This window comes from Manacus vitellinus, unplaced genomic scaffold (assembly GCF_001715985.3).
Source record: "Manacus vitellinus isolate BGI_N305 unplaced genomic scaffold, ASM171598v3 scaffold_13_pilon, whole genome shotgun sequence".
Lineage (NCBI taxonomy): Eukaryota > Metazoa > Chordata > Aves > Passeriformes > Pipridae > Manacus > Manacus vitellinus.
The window spans coordinates 10839455-10850479 of record NW_021938999.1 but is presented as its reverse complement, the minus strand read 5'-3'; positions in this window follow the sequence as shown (position 1 = coordinate 10850479).

The window sequence follows — 11025 nt, the reverse complement described above, 5'->3', positions numbered from 1 at the left end:
CAGACATGTGCCTGTTGCCAACTGTGTTCTTAAACTATAGTTCTTTTCCTGCCAGTTAGTTAAGCTGTAACTACAAGCTACAAGCCTATTCTGACTTGTGAGTTTGAGCACCAGCTTCCCCCTTTGAGCACCTCTTGCTCTCTCTTGAAAAATCTGCAGATTTAGCAGTCTCTCTTTCACATTAGAAAACAAAGGAAACAAACACCTCTGTAACAATATTCTGGAGAAAACCTGAAGTTAAACAGTGAGCAAATAGCTGGGGGGGGGGGGAAATCACACACATTATAAAATAGAAATTATTACATACAGTCAGCTGCTACCAAATGGATTTTCCATGACACTATATATGGAAAAATCAGATGTAAAAAATCAGACTGCACTAAATCATGTTCTTTCTACTTCCATCTATAAACATTGCAGTTAAATTCCTAGTAATTGAGAGTTGTAAAACACAAGACTGATCATGCTACTCAGACGAATTTAAGTGACACAGAGCACTGGCAGAACTTTGGAGGCATGCATGCTCACAGGCTTCCTTACTCCAGTTTCTCCTGCATTTAAAAGACTACTGATTTTCTGGTTAGAACTTCCCTTTCAGAAAGCTACAAAAGGAGATTGGGCATGAACACACAGTTCCAAAACACGATTCAAAGCAAAAGGTATATCTAATTAAAGATAAGCACCTTCCTGTTGTGTAGTGCTGATTCTTCAGCAATCTTCCTTGTTCTTCAGCCAGTTTACATTACTACTTTATGTACTTCTCACAATCTATCTACTGCATAGAAAACCTACAGGATGATTCTGGCAGTCTGTTTGGCAGGTGAAAATTCAGGCATAAAATTGCAATTCTTTGAGCTAGCCTCCAGTCCAGTCATTTTCTTTTAATGTTTGGAAGTAACACAGAATCTTATTCAGATAGTAAAACTACCTTAAGTTTTTAAAGAAAGAGTCCTCAAGTTTGAAAATAAGAAAACTTAAATAAATCTTACATGCTATATTGTTAGCTCTTACATACTACCAGCTGAGCATGATATACCATAAAGTATACCTAGTTGCACCCATGCAGAAAGCTGGGGAAGGAGACAATCATGGAATTACCTTACTTGCACATAAAGATGTCTCCCAGTCACCCTCCCCACCCTGAGACTCCAAAGCTTACTCAAATTTCACATATGGGCAGGAAACCAAAGTATACCACATGGCCAGAAATCAGTAACAGTTGAGATGTGAGTTCCCAGTAGGAAGGAAGTTATAGTTAAATACAAGTCCAATCTGTGTTTCCCTCCACGAGCTCCAGAAGATGAATGGAAAAAAGTTAGGCTTTCCTGTTGCACAACAGCTAGGAATCATGTGATGCAGGATGCAGCGCAACTCCTTGAAATAGGGATGTTACTCACATGCAGATCCCATCTAAACCAGTCTTTCAGAATTCCACAGTTGCAGACAATGCCTCTGTTTTCATAATTTCTATGATCAGTAGATCAGAGACATATATAGCCCTGAGCTACTTAAAAGTTGTACAATATTCAAGAACTACAGGTTAGGCCTGCTTATTTTTCAACCAAGAGAGTCAGATTTCAGTCAGGTTTCCTTCTTACAGCCCACCCTTTTGCTGCAGTTAGTTCTATTGATGATGTACTCAAATTCAGGCTTTTTTCAGTCCCATTTTTTTAAACATTAAGTAAACAATAGCTTAGAAAACCCACAAATGTTGATGAGAATACTTTTCCATCATCTGTTCTCTGGTTAACATCAGGAATACATCCTTTGGTTTAACCCATCCCTTTAAAAAGCTGCAGTTACCATCATCCTCCCTTTGGTCATCTGTAATCATAAGCACAGTCATTCACATATATTAGTATTTTGTGCTTTCACTGTTTCAGTTTGCATGTGCTGAAAAACAGCTACTTTAAACAGGCTAAATGGGTATATAATGTGTATGTGCATTCTGTTTTCAGAAGAAAATATTCAATTCTTGTTTTTTCCCTTTAACAGTCAGAAAGGCCAGGAGTCCCCTTCGAACATTTCCAGTTGAGCATCAGGTATTTGATACTAAGGGAGTTCCAAAAAGGTATCATGCCAGACATGCTCCTGCTTAATGAGACCCAATACATACTAAAATAAATGCTTACTTCAGTCTCATGTAAGGGAAAAGCAAATGAGTTTATCGAAACATCTCATCTTTATTTATCATATGACAAATAGAGCAAGATTTCAGCTTATGAACTGTGTTCTAAGTGTTTCTAAGCAGCAAAGACCTCTCCCTCAATCCAGTGCCAACTGGGCATGTACAAAATTCTGATTCAACCAAGAATCTTAGAAATGTACATAAAGAAAAACGAGGTCTACTGGACCTGCTTTGCTGGACCCAGTTCAGGGGTTTTGTTCCTCTTTGCTTGTCTATTACTATAGTAGGGACTGATGATGCAGAAGGATAAAGAATACCAATTGTAAAACAATACCCATTCTTACATCGTGCAAAAAACCCCCACTGCTTAAACTGTTACTTCAGATATCCTTTAAAGACTTTGGATTTGAAATGTGATCCAAGACTGCAACATGTTATTTCTAGAAAGATGCAACAGATATTTTACACATACTAATATGTTCATTCTAAACAGAATGTAGTTTACTTCTACTGAGTGCAATCAGTACATAAATGTTGCTCAACACTATTCAAGCAAAAAACCAGGCACCCAGAGCAAAACACTTTTTTCAATAAATAGGTGGCTTACAGGGAAAAATCCAACCTTTTATGCAGCATCTACAGACACACATAAGTATTTTTCAGCAAGCCACTTCTGTATGGAATCAGCATTTGTAGACAGCTCAATCTCTGCCTACTTGTGATATGTTATTTACAAAATACATTGGAAGGATGTGAGGATTAATCATAGAAGAAATTTGAAGCCTACAGACCTGATCAGAGTAGGTAAGGCAGAGTCATTACACTGAACAGAAAGAGGACCCAAGTATATGAATATTCTTACTAGCTCACAGAAATATGTGGAATTGAAGGAGTTTGTTTTGTTTTACATGAGGAAACAGTTCTAGAACCCATTTCAGTGTCATTGCATTACTGAAATATGAAGGGCCGGTTAAGTAAACAGACAAAAGGTATTATACCCTTCAAACAGATTACCCCCTGCTTTGCTAACTGTAGGATGAGGTTAAAATGGGTCTGATGATAAGTTCCCCTCCCTTCTATAAGCACTAACACTTAGCCTCAAGGTAAAATTCAGATAGCTGCTCTTCTCCTTGGTTTCTGTTAACAACTTCAATTTACTCTAACGGGAACAGGATTATTAAAACAGAAGACAAGACAAACCATTTTAGATAACAGCTGCACTTATAAGGCCACTAATATTTGTAGTCCACAATCTGCATTGCACTATTTGTAGGGGACAATCTGCAGAAAGTGTGGAAGAACAGCTTGCCTTTTCTAGAAAAAGAAAAACCAGAAGACCTGTACTGTCAACTCTTACAAATAGTGCAGGCTTAGCTACAGCCTTCAGGCTACAGTCCTAATAATGCTTTGAAATTATGATTCCCTCCCATCAATTAGGTCTACACTAGCAACTGCAGAGTCCCAGGAGTGTCTCAAAAGAGTTCTAAGACACATAGAACCCAGTATGTTGATTTTACGCTGTATAATTCATTTTATAGCAGCATGATTTTTTTTCTTCCTGTTCATAGTACTTTCTCCAGTTTGAAATATCCCTGTCTGTCAATTTTAAGAGACAAACAAAATCAAGTCTAAATGCTTCACCAGTATTCTTTACGTTTTGCCCCAAGCTATATAATATATATTCTCTGAAGTGGTCTTTCAATTTTGCAATGCCTGCCCCAGTACAGCAGGAGTATGTTAACACTCACATATAGTGTCTGTATTTCGGGCCTAGTCTAAAGGAGGCAACGTTAGACACAGGGAGAAAAAGCCTTAAAATACTAGTTCTGCTTGCCTATGAAACCCAATTGTATTTTTATACAATTTTCTAACGTTAGTGAAAATTCAAAGGTGGCATACAGTTGTGTCACACAATTATAGTAAATTGGTTACTGCAAATCAGTAGCAGATTAAGTAAACATGATATGTTGAAGATTCACAAGGAGAGACCCCATAAGTGTTCCAGCTCTTCTTGTCCTCCCTTGAGAACAGCAAAGCAGGTGCTCTCACACTTAGCCATCAGGATTCCTATTAAAGTTTGGCTAGACTGTCAAGTACCATAGAGCTAGAATCACAGAATATGCCAAGGTGGAAAGGACCCATCAGGATCATCAAATCCAGCTCTTAGCCCTGCACAGGACCATCCCCAAGAATGACAACATGTGCCTTGAGTGTTGCCCAAATGCTTCTTGAACTCAGCTTGGTGCTGACACCACTTCCCTGGGGAGCCTGTTCCAGTGCTCAACTACCCTCTGGGTGAAAAAGTATCCCTGATACTTAACCTAAACCTCCCCTGACACAGTTCATGCCACTTCCTCAAGTTCTGTCACTGGTCACAAGAGTGAAGAGACCTGTATCTTTTATTATTGGTACTGACAGTCAAGGACTCATTACCACTATTTCCTAGTTATTGTCATCACTCCTTCCCAAGAGAAGTCAGTGCAGATTCAATTCTACTACCTCTGAAGAGGACATACTCAAGTTCAAAAATTATTGTTAGCTGAGCCCAGACATTGTGGCTCCTGCATGAAGTATAGCCTTTCCTATGACCACGCAGAGATAGGAGACAGAAGTGTTTCTCAGAAACAGTTTAAAAATAGGATCTGACAACTGCCCAGCATGCCTTTATAAGCTTATGAGCTTGTTCCAGCACACGTATGCTGGGGTAATGGGGCACAGCTTTGGAGATGAATTCAAAGTGTAGCTCCACTCTGATAAAAGAAATAGTTTCACTTTATGAAGACCAGTCTTCTAAATCGTATTTGTGATATTTGTGACAATGACATTTAGTAACATGTTCCTATAAAATTCTCTAATTAGAAGGCCCATAGTTGTTCTGGATGGAATTTGAGACAGCTAGCCCTGGCTCAGCAGATAAGACCACATTGCACAATCTATCATCAACCTGACAACACTGGGCCACAAACACTGTGACCCAAAACAAAGCAGCACAACCAAAAGCAGCACAGTTGAGCACTTACCCCTGAATAAAGCTGGTAAAAGATCTCTTAGGCTACAGATTCAACTCCTATCTCAGTATCAGGACCAGCTATAGTCTCAGTCTCTTCAAGGGATTGCTTTGTCTGCACTAATAAAGAGGCACAGTCCTACATCTCCAATTTTCACTAAAATTTGACAGTCCTCTAACGTGCTAAGTAAAGGCAGGAACATGGGAGGAGGGAGTTTAGCACAAGAATTGGATTTAATGCTTGTTTCTCAGCTAGCTCTTCAGCTTTTCTTGTGCCCTCCCTACTAGTTCTGACATCCCATATCTGCCACATAAGGTAGTTTTGGACTCGTATTTGGTTCATCTATAGCAGTTGTACTAAGATGGGATCAAGCAGCTATCAAAGACCCATACACATGACAACCAACTGGATGAAAGACAGATACTGCTTTCTTTAGACAAGATACTAAGAATCAAACCCCACCAATACAAAACCTTATTAGTTGCCAATCTACTGAAGTCTGTTGGAAACAAATCCATTATTATAGCCAGTAGTACTCAATGTCAGAAAGCTACCCATTCTGAGTGCACCATTCTGCTGTCAGACATCATAGAATGGTTTGGGTTGGAAGGGAACTTCAAGATCATATAGTTCCTACATCCCTGCCATGAGCAGGGACATCTTCCACTAGACCAGCTTGTTCAGGGCCCCATCCAACCTACCCTTAAGCACTTTCAGAGATGGGGTATCCACAACTTCTTCAGACAACCTATTCCAGTGCCTCACAACCCTCTAAGAATCTGTTCCTAACATCCAATCTAAGTATCTCATCTTTTAGTTTAAATGCATTTCCCCTTGTCCTGTCACTATCTGCCCATGCAAAAAGTCACTCTATTTTTCCTAAGCCTCCTTTAAATACAGGAAGGCTGCAATGAGGTCTCCCCAAGAGCCTTCTCCATGTTCAAAAACCCCAGCTCTCTCATCCTGTTGAGTACTTCTGAAACTCTCTGAGCCCTAACAGACCACACTGAGTAGGACTACAGCAGTCCTCAAAAGCTAAACCTTTGAAGAGACACAATATACTGCTGCAATCAAGCTGCATTTCTACTTCTGAGTAATATCCACTGCATGACCATGCAATATTAACAAGCTTGCAGACAGAGCAGTCACAACAAGAATCTTCAGCAGAGATAAGGGACCTCTTTTGTGCAACACTTAATAAGCACACAAATATAGCAGCTAAGATTTGCTTAGTTTCTAAGCTTACAAGGAACACAAACACCTTCTGTGACAGGAGCACCTTCAGCTGCACTTCTGGGGTGCTGGAGCCCACAATTCAGTAACTTCCCAACTCTAGCACAGCCCAAGTCTCCAAAAATGGCAGTATTTTCCCCCCATTTTCTTCCTAGAGATCCTCAAAAATCTTATATTACTCAGGAACCATTGGTTATTTTCAGCATCTTTATCAAATTGTTACTGATAGGGCTTGTGCTGCATTATAATTGGGTCTGAGCACTATCTCACTTAGGAAAGTAACTACATGGAGTTTAGTACTGCTCTCCAAAGCAAACCAGAAGTTCATCAGAAAGACTACTTTAAATAACAAGGTCAGGCTAGAAGGAGAAAACAAACCACTGCCCCACTTCACTACCCAAAGGTCATAGCAATGAGCTGAACCTGGTGCAAATTCCCACTAATCCCAGGATTAGGAGGCCACACAACAGCTTTAAAGTTGCTCCTTTAAGTGAGGAACTCAACTGTTAAGAATTGTAGGACCAGCCAATAACCTGTTTTCCTCCTAAAGAAAAACCTTACCAGTCACAACTTTTTCAGAAGGGCTCATTGTAACACAAAGCCTGAAGTGGTGTGCAAAGGAAGTTCTTGTCGTGCTGCTGTTTGAGTGTTGAACACAGTTTTTCCATACCCAGGTGGATAAACTGATCACTTGTCAGTCACTAAGACCTCCTTTAGTACATGCAAATAATGCAAATTCATTTGACTAGTGACCACTGTGACCCACAAGTATCACATTTTATAACTAGCTCAGAACTCATTCTGTAGGAACAGTTCTTCACTGAATACCCCAGCAGTGATTCTAGTTACACTAGCCTTTAAGAGCTGCCTGTCAAAATTCCCTAATAATTGTATCTTTGGTGAGAAAAAGCATACCTAACTTCACTAACAATAAAAACCTGCACATCTCCATTTTCCCAGCAGCTGCTTCTTTCTACTCCTTTTCAAACAGAAGCATTTGTGAATCCACACAATGAACATTCACATTAGAAAGCCATCCATTACAATTAGGCTTATGTTAGATCCATTCCTCACTATTACTTCCCCCCCCCCGCCCACTTACAGAAGCAAGAATGAACAGCTGAGAAAAGGTGCAGGATCATCTTTCAGCACGGGCACCACTTCAACTGTTTCAGCTATGACATTAATGCATACTCTGATCTATTACACCGTTAGTATCCCTCTCCTTTCTCCCCTAAATACCCTTGAAATCCTGTCAGTCCCTTTGTAGGCTAAAGGTAAACAACAGTGTTTAAATAACAGGTCTTCGCAAAGGCTCAGACCACATATACATGCACAGACAGGCTTCCACGGCAAGTCAGAACCACAACTCTAACTGCTGGGTAACTGCTGGGTAATGTCCAGCCAACTGAAATATCCTCATTAAAGGAGCGAACTGTAGTTCAGTAGAAATTGTTACTCTCCCTGGTAAGCTGTGACCATAAAATGTAAACTACGTGCCCGTTTTTACCCAGTCTCCCCCTCCTACAGCTCTTTTCCCTCCCCTTTCCTTCCAGATTAACACACAGCTTGCATCAGACTGGCCTTTGGGCAAATCCCCTCCCCTAAGGTTTCCGTCTCAGAGAAGTATGCGCATTTGGTTTTTACTCATCGCCCTCGGCAGAAGTAGTTCAGAATACATCAGACGTTGTTTTGAGACCGCACTGCAACACTGCTGGAGCTACTGTTTCTTTCAAGATAACTAATACTGCTTCCCTGAGAACAGCTAATAAAAACAACCTAGAAACAAACAAGAAATTATTACCACCTCATTAAAACTTGTCTTCATTTCTATAGCTTCATGAAAGCACAGCCACACCTCTGTTCAAGTACTGCTGCAATAAGCTGCCAGTTACAGAGAACTCTCAAAGTAGTTCATTTCTTGGTTTCCAAGCAAAATCTGATACAAAAGTGAGCTACCTAAAAGGCTGCTTTAAGAATTAAAACTCTAGGTGCCATTTTTAAGTTTTTCATTCCCAGGTATTCTATAACATAAGCATTCAAACAAGTCTCTTACAGTGAGGTAGGCAATTACTCCCTGTTTCATAATTATAGAACACAAGCCTAAATGTAAGTACTAATAAAAATATGGGGGTTTTCCTCATCTTTTAGTTCAAATTACTGTTCTTCCTTTAACACATCTGCAAAGAGTATTCACACATAAATCTGTTCTGTATGAAACGAGTCATTGTACACTGAAAGCCCCTCTGGAAGCTTCCATTACAAAGTGAGTATTTTCCTTGTGTCATACTATGACTACACAAGAAGAATCAGTAATCCAGTGGTCAACAAACCAACTGCCTCCTCCTAACACCATTTCCAGGAAGCCACCTTTCCCCCCTCAAAAAAAAAAAAAAAAAAAAAAAAGCCTACGACCTCTAGGACTCAAGAATCCCGTTCTTTATATTAGTATGCACAGAACTAGGGTGGCACAATGCTCAGCTGACAGCCACCTTCAGACACTCAAAAAAGGGGAGCTGCTGAAACTGAGCTTATGTCCTAAAAGGTAAACTCAAATGAGACTCCGGACTTTTGAAAGCTTCACACTGTGTCATTCTTAATTACTGCCTTGTCTCTTTCTTTCCTGGTATCCTCTATATAACCTACAAAGGAAAAATGTAGTGCTATTAGATGCTTCCAATCCTGTTTTTCTACCCCTCCTCCCACAACATAGGGATGCCCCGCAGGCTGTATATGCAACCAATATGGACTACTTAGAGTAACTCCCAAGGCCCCAGTCAGTTCTTACGTAACTGGACTCCACCTCACCATACTACTTATGTAACACATATTAAGGACCACCTATTATACAGGAATCTTCTATATTAGTCATACACTGTTACTTTCATTCCAGTAGTTCTCAAATACCATTCACGAAATATTCAAGCTTTGTCCCCTACCAGCTTACTACTGGGGAAGTAAAAAGAAAAAAAAATCTTATCTATCTGGGGACAAACTAACAACAGAAAAAGTGAAACATTTTTAAATAGAATAAACCTCCACCCTTAAAGCATCAGCAATTTTAACTGTTAATTTGTTCATTGGGTTAGATGCAGTGGCTAAAATTTACACCGTGGCATACAAGAACAAGACATGGGAACTGGCACTGCACGGCTTTCAAAGCTCAAGAACCTCACCCAAACAGTAAGACTTGCATTCCTTAAAGAAAAGCATTAGGATTGGTAAACATACATTTTTCACTTCCCCTGCATCAAAATATTTAAAAAATAGAAGACCCAGAAAATATATTTGCCAATCTTCCAAGCCTACCCAGACTTGTGTAACGAGTTCATTTGCCTATGAACCTCAGAAAATACAACATGGGGAGTCCTCACAATATTCGCAAACCACAGTTTTCATCTGCACTAAGTATATACATCAATTCCTGTGTTATAGAAACAGGCCTCTGTGACCTGACTTCGGAATACGCACATCGCCCCGCAGAAAAGCTGCTCAACACCCTACAACAGGATCCAACAACACACAAATAAAAGAACAGCGATCCACTTTTCCTGTTCAAACAGAATAAAGTCATGAACACCTCGCAGATTCTCCCTTGGCCCCCCCGCCCAGTACTCCCGGCAGAGCAACAATGGAGCAGCCACGACCTCCTCGTCAGAAGAACAACTCCGCATAGCCTGTGCGTTTTCCTCAGCGGCTTTAATGAGGTCATTTAAACATCGCTTAAACCGACTGTTTCGGTAGGAACCACTCCGTGACCCCGGGAGCCTGACCGGGAGCAGAGTGCCCTCGCACCGGGCGGGCACCACCGTGAGCGCACCCGGCTCCCACGCCCGGGCGGAGCCAGCAGGCGTCCAGGGGGAACTTTCCCTGGCGGTGGGTAAAGCCTTGCGCAGAGAGGGGGCGGAATGGAAAGCTTCCCCCGAGAGCAGCTACACCCTGGAGGTGGGTGGAGAGTAAGGAGAGAAGCGAGAACCTTCCTCGGCAGCAGCTACACCCTCGTGCACAAGGCTGATGGGGGAAGGGAACCAGCGCGGGACCGACGGCGTGGTGCGGGAGGAGGGGGGGAAGCCCGGGCTGTCCCGGGCAGCCGCCGCCGCCTAAGCCAGCTTGGTCCGCAGCCAAACCCCACAGGAATGCAACGCGGTCACATGACCTCCGGCGGACGTGCAACTCCCTTCCCTCTCCAGGGACACCCTGCGCCATCTTGTACTGACGCAGTTACAAAGGCAGACACGAGTTGCTCCCCTCTCGCTCTTCCCCCGCTCCTCTCCGCACAGCCCCAGCACTGTTTGGGAAGAAGCCCAGGCCTGGTTCTCCTTTCCTTTTCCACCAGCTCTTCGCGGACGCCTTGCCCGCGGAGTTCCTCCCTGGCGCTGGGATCATGGCGCCCGTTTTCTCCCTTTGCCTCCCCCGGCAGCTCCCGACCCTGCCCAGCTGCGGCTGCCCCCTGCTGCAGGATGATTGTCAGCGCCAGCCAATCAGGGCGCGCCGGGCCACCCCAGCCGCCCGGCCATTGGCTGCCGCGCCCGCTCCCGCCCCCTCCTGACTCGAGCTCCGCCGCGGTTCGCTGCGGAGCCGCAGCCAAGGCACAAGTGCGGGGAGGGGAAGAGGAGGGGAAGAGGAGAAAAAAAAAAAAAGGCAACCCTACACAAA